Source organism: Pseudocercospora fijiensis (genome assembly GCF_000340215.1).
Source record: "Pseudocercospora fijiensis CIRAD86 unplaced genomic scaffold MYCFIscaffold_5, whole genome shotgun sequence".
Classification (NCBI taxonomy): Eukaryota; Fungi; Ascomycota; class Dothideomycetes; order Mycosphaerellales; family Mycosphaerellaceae; genus Pseudocercospora; species Pseudocercospora fijiensis.
In genome coordinates, this window is record NW_006921536.1 from 4,108,623 (window position 1) to 4,117,448 (window position 8,826).

Consider the following 8,826-nt stretch of genomic DNA (forward strand, 5'->3'; position numbering starts at 1 on the left):
AAACAGGTTAGTATACTCTCCCGATATCCTAGAAAGTATAAGACATCGATACGAGCAACGTACTAAAATACAAGACGACGCCGAATATAGAGATATGCCCCTACGGCCGCCGGCCGTAGGTCTCGTAGGAACAGCTAGTCTAGTCAATTTCTAGTACCCCTAGGGTTCTAGCAACCCTTAGCACTCCCGGCCGTAGTAGGTCTTGCTAGTAGGAATAGCTTATCTAGTTAACTTTTAGCACCCCGGCCGTAGGCCTTATGCTTAGGCCTTTTGTTAGCAGCCCCTAGCAACTTTTAGTATACCCGCGGGCCGCGGCAGCTCTTATACTAGGAACTTTGACCTTTACTATTAACTTTTAGCAACTTTTAGCGCCCGGCGGCAGGTCTTATATATAGAACCTTTATTATTAAACTCTAGCAACTTTTAGCGCCTAGCGGCAGGTCTTATATATAGAACCTTTATTATTAAACTCTAGCAACTTTTAGCGCCCGGCGGTAGGCCTTATACTTAGAACCTTTATTAGCAACTTTTAGCAACTTTCGGCAACTTTTAGTACCCCCGGCGGGCGGCAGTAGGTCTTACGGGAACAGCTAGGCCCGTTAACTTCTAGCACCCCTAGCGGCAGTGCTATAGTAGGTATAGTATCCGAGGCTCCGTTATATACTCCGCCGAGGGCTACGATTACGCCGACTAGTAAGTTAGCGTAACTAACGAAACCCCGGATTAGTAGCAGGTCTGCTACCTTATAGCCGGAACAGCTATTCTAGCTATCTTTTAGCAACTTTTAGCAACTCTTAGCAACTCTTAGCAACTCTTAGCAACTTTCAGCCCCCCGTATAATCCGGTCGAGGATTAGAACGTTTACTATACCTTATCTACGAGTTAACTTCGATTATTTTAAAGATTAGATACGTAGACAAGTCTTAGCTAGTAAGAAGCAAGAGGATATTCGTACGGAGCTATATAATACTAGATACTTAATTAGCCGTATACAATTTAAGGAACGATTAAAGCAATAGTAGATTTCCGCGCTTAGTCGAGCGCCGAGCTATCGTCGATATTTAGAGGATTAGCTAAAGCTCCTAGTATATACGTTCTTTTATAAGTATCGTATCTTAGATAAGTAGGCTATAGAGTACTTTAAGTATAAGGGTATCGATATCGGCCTTATACGCTATCGAAGCATCCGAAACGAACTTAGTATAACGTATTCTCCCTACTCTACCTTTATATATTAATTATACTAGGTCTCTACCGCTAGGTCGCTCGGCCCCTCTAGAGGCAGTATCTCCTTAACATTGCTGCTATTGTATAGAAAGAGATACTACTCGGAGACTATAATAACTTCGGTAGAGCAGTATTGTACGACGTCCTTTATATAAAGTATAGCATCTCAAGCCGCGAACGTTTATAGCAAGCTATATTACATCTCAATCCTGCTACCGTTAAGCGAAGAAGACACAGTACGGCACGCAACTAGACTAGCTAGACGAATCCGGGCCCTAACTACGCTATCTCTATAGACGCCTACTACAAATTCGAATACTTCTGCTTCGTGATTTATGCCGCCGTAGATATATAGTCTAGGCGGGTTATATAGATCTATATTAGAATATCCGCTCGCACCGCGGTTTCTATAATAGCACAGTATATAGCCTTTATAAAGCAATATTAAGGCATGCTACTTATTCTATAGAGTAACCGTAGTGCAGAGACCGTTATAATAGCCGATACGTATATAACACTTCGGCGTGCTCTTTACGAAGACCCGTAGAACGGCGTCGTTCTTACGTTTAGCGACATATTCCAGTATAGGACCAGTCGTATAAACTAGCGTATCGAGACATTCTAGCGTTAGCTAATACGTGCGACTAGAAGATAGCGAAGATACTTCTACAACTTGTACCTTCAAGGTACATACCTTAAGGATTTCAAGTACGACCGGATCGCTATGCTCTTTATATACATGCCTATTATAAAGGCTGTAGTATACGGATTTGCGAACTACTAGAACTACTACCGTATTCGAAAGCAGCAAGGAGAGCATATCGTAGCCGGTATACCTAACCTAAACTAGCGATACCTATATAGTAAGGGTGCTATACAGTTTATAGTTAAAGTACCCCTAGAGTTACTAGAGCTAATAGAACGAGATCTTTCCGGATTCGATTTAGAAGAGTATCTTCCGCTAGATACTATAGAATAGTACGAGGACCGTCTTATAGAAGAGGGCTTTGTTCTACCTATACTATCGAACGAGCTTAATCTAGATCTCAATTATGTTTACCTTAAGGCCTACCTATATCTACGGGATAAGATTAAGTCGTATATAGAATTAGGATTTACCCTCGAGGAGTCTTACGTTCCGCTCTACGCTAGGTTCTAGGCACCAAATCCTAATAATTAGACGATCTAGGATAACGCGAATAAGCCTCTATTCGAGCCGACTTACGACGACCTACGATAGGAATTGTAGAGGTCGATAGAACTCGATCGACAGGTCGGTAACAACTTTTTTACATTCGTAGTAGGGGCCTATCGGTCCGACGTAGACTTATCGGGGTCTGAGTCTAATGCGGACTCTAATAAGCCTAGGTTATCTACAGGGTGACATCCTAATATAGCATAGAGCGTAGTAGTAGTTTCGGATTTAATACTAGCTACAGTAGCTAGCTACAGATAAGGCCTTTACAGTTATAGCGTCTAAGCACATCGGAGTGTAAGTAACTAGGCCCGGACTACTAAATAACAAGTTACTATTCGCTATAATAATCCTTGCTTCTCTAGGGTTTAGGGAATACCTACTTTTACTCCGATATACTTAGACGCTATATATATATAATAGTTATTATATCGACCTTCTCGATAATTAGTCTACGATCCCGCCGGCCTTCTTTAAAATCCCTCGAACATTATTAGTTATTTAACATCTAGTATGTTAAACTTCGGAATCCTAGTATAGAAAGAGGGCAAACTATACACTAGAGGCGGCTTTATCTACGAAGAACGATTTGGCACAAATTTCGTACCGAAATGCGAAGTATATAGGCTCGGCAACCTACAAATAACGAGCATAATCGTAGCGCTATAGATGTCGCAATAGTAGGGCTTATAGCAAGGACTATAGTAGTAAGACCTATAGTAGTAGCTAGGCCTCGATAGAGAAGGATTATCTATATCGACAATATAGTAGTTACCTACGCCCGGATCTTCCGCGTCTTAAGTATTAACGTAGACATATAGATAGAGGGCCGGGACTAGCTCTTCGCTTACCGGAAACTTCCCTTCGATCGGGACCGAAGTACTATCGCATATTACGAAAGGGATTAGGCGACAGAAACTACTAGCTATGTCTAACTATAGCCCTACTACTACGCTTAAAGGGATCAATTCGGAGAAGCTATTCTATAAAATCAAGCAATCTTAGCAGTCTCCTAGATATACTACGAAAGGCCTCGAGGCCGCGAAGAAGAAGAGGCGCGATAAAAACCAGACATTACAACTATTACCCCGTCTAGCTAGTAAGCATAGTAGCTAGCGATTAGAGTCGGCTAAGATAAACTATGTCTTATTGTGCGTCTACCGCGTATTCGTTAAGGTCGATACGGACGGCAAAAGGACCTTTACGAAGGAGCCTAAGCGTATTATTTTTTAGAAGGTCGGTTTTACTAAGGAGGCGGTCGAACTGCTCGGTAGCGACCTAATAAACTTTCTTCTATCTAAAACAGGATATAAACCTCTAATAGAGAACAAATACGACGGACACTCCTTCTTCGATTTTGTTGCTAATCCTATATTAAAGACGTCCGAGCCTATACGTATTTGCGTTAATAGCAGTAATCTAGTAAGTATACAGCTCTAGTACTAGGCGGCTACTCGGGATAAGGCTTTTAAGTAGGACGTCCGGACAATTAAGATACTCGTCGAGCAGATAAGTAACACTTCTCGTTAAAATCGTCGACGTATAGCGAGCTAGCCGACCTTAGATAAGGAAGAGGTATTAGATAATAAAGCCGCCTTAGAGAATAAAGCAGGGAGTACTATAGACTCTTTCGGAAGATCGGCGGATAAAGGGGATTAGTAGGATTAGGGGCTAGTAACGACTCCTACGCTAATAAGAAAGATAAAACTACCTACTAGGGCTAGCGTCCGGACGCCTCTACTGCCGACTAATCTAGTCCCTAAGGAGGTCTTCGTAAAATCCGAACCTATCGGGGATCGACAATTCGTCGACCTAATAATAAGCCTAGGCCCGAGCGATAAGGAGGACAGTAGTACGACTACGGCCCTAGTAACCGCGTCCGAACATATAGGACCTACTATTAAGACGGAGCCGGAGACTAGACTAGAAGACGTCGTATAGAGCACCGAAGCGCTACCGCGTAATAGTAGTATACCTTTACTATCGAACTTCTAGAGCAGCTCGGAGCAGTATAAGCAACGCGAAGAAGGTAATAGCTATCTAGTTAAGGGTCGAGCTAAGCGTAAACAGTCGAAATCTTCTAAACCTCCGTTAGAAACCCGAGCGACTAGACGAAGACAAGGGGTAGCAGATGCACAATAGCAGGTTTCGTACGAATAGAAGGCCGATACATAGTCGGATATAGCTATTCCCGCTTCTCGCGAAATACGCCCGAATACTAGCGCGGCAAGCAAAGACAAGAAAGGCGTAGAATAGAGACGAGGGCAAGAAGGCAAGTTCGTTAAGAAACCGTAGTATTCGGATATAAGCGCTTATATAAAATGTAACTAAGCAATCGGAGCGCGTTACGGTAAAGTGGGCCCGTATAGTGTTTTTATTAAGTTTAGTTAGTCTATAGCGCTAGTATAAGATCCCGGCTAATTCTTCCCTCTTAATATATCTAATATATAGAATACTAGACTCGCAATTCTAGCCGTATATCGCTCTATTAATAAGGGCTAATTATCTAACTATTCTAAATTATTAGCGAGCGGTCGATAGTATATACTTCTATCGGCAATTAATCTTATAGGCGACAAGGAGGATAATAGCGAGTAAGAGTATACGTATATCTACGGTACTATGTTCGCTATAATCAACCTAATAAGGTATTAGACTACGCAACCCGACGATCGAGTAGCTTTACCGCCTCCTCGACGGTTAGATTAAAGGCTGCACGTTTATCGACCTTAACCGCGATAGTACGTCTAAAAGGCACCCCTCGCTAGCCTCGAATATAGGCTCTAGAAGACTATCCTCCGTAGTACCTAGGAGTACTATCGAGCTAGCGTAGATAAGCTAGTCCCGAGGAAGCATCGGAACTATTCGTTATAAACGAGATAGTATCGGCGGCTCAACTAAGTCTAACGAGCTCCCTTCTAGAAGAATATATATCCCCCGATATGTCCCTCTCCGATTAGATAGAGGCTATAGCGAGACAGCTTAATCCGTCGAGCTCTAGCCCGGAGCTAATACCGGTACAATTAGAGGCTCTAAAACCTCTACTTACGAAAGCGGCTAACGGGGGGTTTAGTACTCTACTAGGTAAAAACCGGAGCGCGTATATATTAAAAGTACTTTAGCTATATCTCGATACTACTTACCTTAGCCGTATCGTAATAAGTTAAGTTTACTTATAGATTACTACTCTAAAGGGATACGACGTCGAGATCGATCGGTTACTTTATATCCGCGATTAGCTTCGAGGTTAGGTTCGTATATCCTAGGGGACGCCGCGGCTAGGGCAGGGGGCAGAGGTCCGACTCTACTAACGACATATCTAGAAGCACTCGAGATTGTTAGTACGTCTTAGGTCTCGTATTAGGCACGGTCGACACATCGAGGGTCTATAGTACTAAGTAGTAAAAGAGCTCCTTCGGTATATAGAGAGTAGCGCGGCTCGCCTAGCTTCTATAATTCTAGACTAAGAAGCGGAATTAGAGCACCTATAGGAGTAAAAAGACTACGAGGACGACTAAAGGGCACATCCGTAGCACCGCTAGTAAGTCCTATTACACTCCGGGTTAAACAGCGTCGTCTAAATAGTACTATACGTACTACGTAGAAGCGATATAGTAGTAGCGACCTTTAGCCGCGCAAGTCGTATCGAACTAAGTTTCCTCGAGCCCGGGGACTCCGGTTATAGTAGATAGAGGTGCTAGATACAAGCCTTGCAATGCCCGGTATTAGTCGTTTAGCGTTAGCGTTGTTGTTGCAGTTGCTATTACTATTGCTCGGGATTAGGTCGAGGCGGATTGCTATCTTAAGGGTAACGATATAGCATACTTACGTAAAACAATAATCGTTGCTCTCGAATGTTATTAGCCGTATATCTCTACCGTATCGCTAGACTAATAGCCTTACTTAACTTGTAATCGTTAATATATTGTACGAAAGCAAAAATCAAAAATCTATTATTAGCACCTTGCTTAGCATTATAGAGGACAGATATAGCATCTTCTATGTCTCCCTTCTAGACTACGTATACCGATCGTAGGACGTAGATATTTCACCCCTCGAGCCTTTCGATACGAGACCGACGTAGTAAGATAAACTAGACGCCCGCTATAGATTAGAGGCTAGTTACGGCCTTTATTTACTACCTTTAATACAACGATACGAGCTAGAAAAACGTAGCGAAGTCCTATAACTACCTCTACGAAGACGATCTAGACTATATACCTTAGAGTTAACGAGCGATCGAATAACGAGTAAACCTTCTTAGACATTAACGTAGTATAATCGACTAGCGAAGCAAATATAGTCGCGACTATAGTAGTTCTAGAGAGCAGGATAATCCGGACTATATCGACGTCGAAGAGAGCATCGAGCGGGACGCGTCGGAGCGCGTTCTTATATCTCTATTAGAAGCATATTAGGCGGATATAGGATTAGAGATATAGACAGGGACAGAGGGAGACTCCGACTCTAAGTGTCTACCGGAATTAGTATTAGGCGCCTGCCCTAAAGAAGCCGACTTTGCTACGATTGTTACTACTAGAATTATCGACGCGGGCGAGGTTATCTAGACGGTACTCGACTAGTTATATACTAATGTGCTCGATATAAGTAGAAGGCGGTCCTTATCTTTACTAGTTTTTCCTATTAATAAGCTTTAGCGCCGTCGGAGGCGTTAGGTTAAGGGAAAACAGATTATACGCAGGTATAACAGAAGTAAGGCGGCCGCTAGAAGGAAGCGACATAGTATAATAAGAACTCTACAATCTAGATAGATGCTAATAAATGTTACCGAAGTTTATAAGATATATTAGAGGTTAACGCGAAAAGCTAGTATAAGACCTATCCTACTATAATATCTATTCTAACTAGCAGACCTGCTACTGCTAAAAGTTGCTAAAAGTTAATAAAGGTTAATTCGAACAGCCTAGGTCGACTTAAATAGCTGTCCCGACTGCAAGACCTACTACCGCCGGGGATACTAAAAGTTGCTAAAAGTTGCTAAAAGTTAATTCGAATAGCCTAGGTCGACTTAAATAGCTGTCCCGACTATAGAACCTACTACTATAGGGGGTACTAAAAGTTGCTAAAAGTTAATAAAAGTTAATTCGAATAGCCTAGGTCGACTTAAATAGCTGTCCCGACTATAGGACCTGCTACCGTCGGGGGTGCTAAAAGTTAATTCGAACCTTAAATAGCACTAGTCGCTAAGTAGTTTCGAGCAGGACGATATAACCTAAGTACTTTCCTTACTTGTTAGAGACCTCGCCTCTCTCGAGGAGGACGATATAACCTAAGTGCTCTCTCGCTTATTAAAGACCTACTTTAGTAGAGCCTACCGGTAGGGTTGCCTTCGTAGTACCCGAAGTTAGTCGGCTCGTTAATAAGTAGTAGAGCGCATTTAAAGTCTGTCTTAAACGGCCGATAGTCGTAGGGTCGATAATTAAATAGTATATAGTCGAGAAGCGTAAATTCGAAGAAGTAATAGGGATGCCGAGTCCTACTAAGATCCGGATTTAGTACGGTAGAGCGTATAATTAGCGGGATTTAACGTTATAGCTACTTCCGTCCGTATATTATTAAAACACAACACCGCCTCTACGACTTTTATAATAGCATTACTAATATAGCGAGATACGTCGATTAAGCGCATTTCTAGCAAAGCGCGCTAGCAAAAGTGTCTAATACGATAACGACGGCCGCCTTAGGTACGAAGAATCGCTACCGATACCCGAGAAGTTAAGGAGTCGAGAAGTCGAGGAGTCGAGAAGCTAACTCTAATACTATACTTATTGTACCGCATGCTCTCGTAGGCACTATAATATATACGGCAAGGATAGATACGTAGAGCGATAACATATATTCGAGAAGCTACGATAGCCCTCTTACGTTAACGCCCTCTATTACTCGAATCCTAGTAACGATTATTCCGATAAACTAGCTACTATACGAGATAGTAATAATAAGAGCAGTAGCGTCCGGGGATCTAATTAACTAGCGGCACTAAGCAGCTTTGAAAGCACATACTCCGAAGCACACTAGAATTATATATAGCCTATATACTACGCGTAGAGCGACAACAATTAATGTATTCTATTACTAACTATAGTACGCGAGGTGTATAGGAAGGGACTTATTAAGCGAAACAACGACAGCTCTTCCGCTAAAGCGACATGCATTAGTACCTAGACAATAATAGCATATAACCGCGCCCTTAGTGTTAGAGATACCGGAGAAAAGGTTGTCGAGCGCATTGCAGGTAGATAGCAATATTAATACGCTTGCGCACTGTAGTCGGATAACAGTCTTAATACGCTTAGTTCGGGGATGCGCACTACAGTCGGATAACAGTCTTAATACGCTCGGTTTAGGGATACGCACTATAGTCGGATAACAGTCTAATGCGC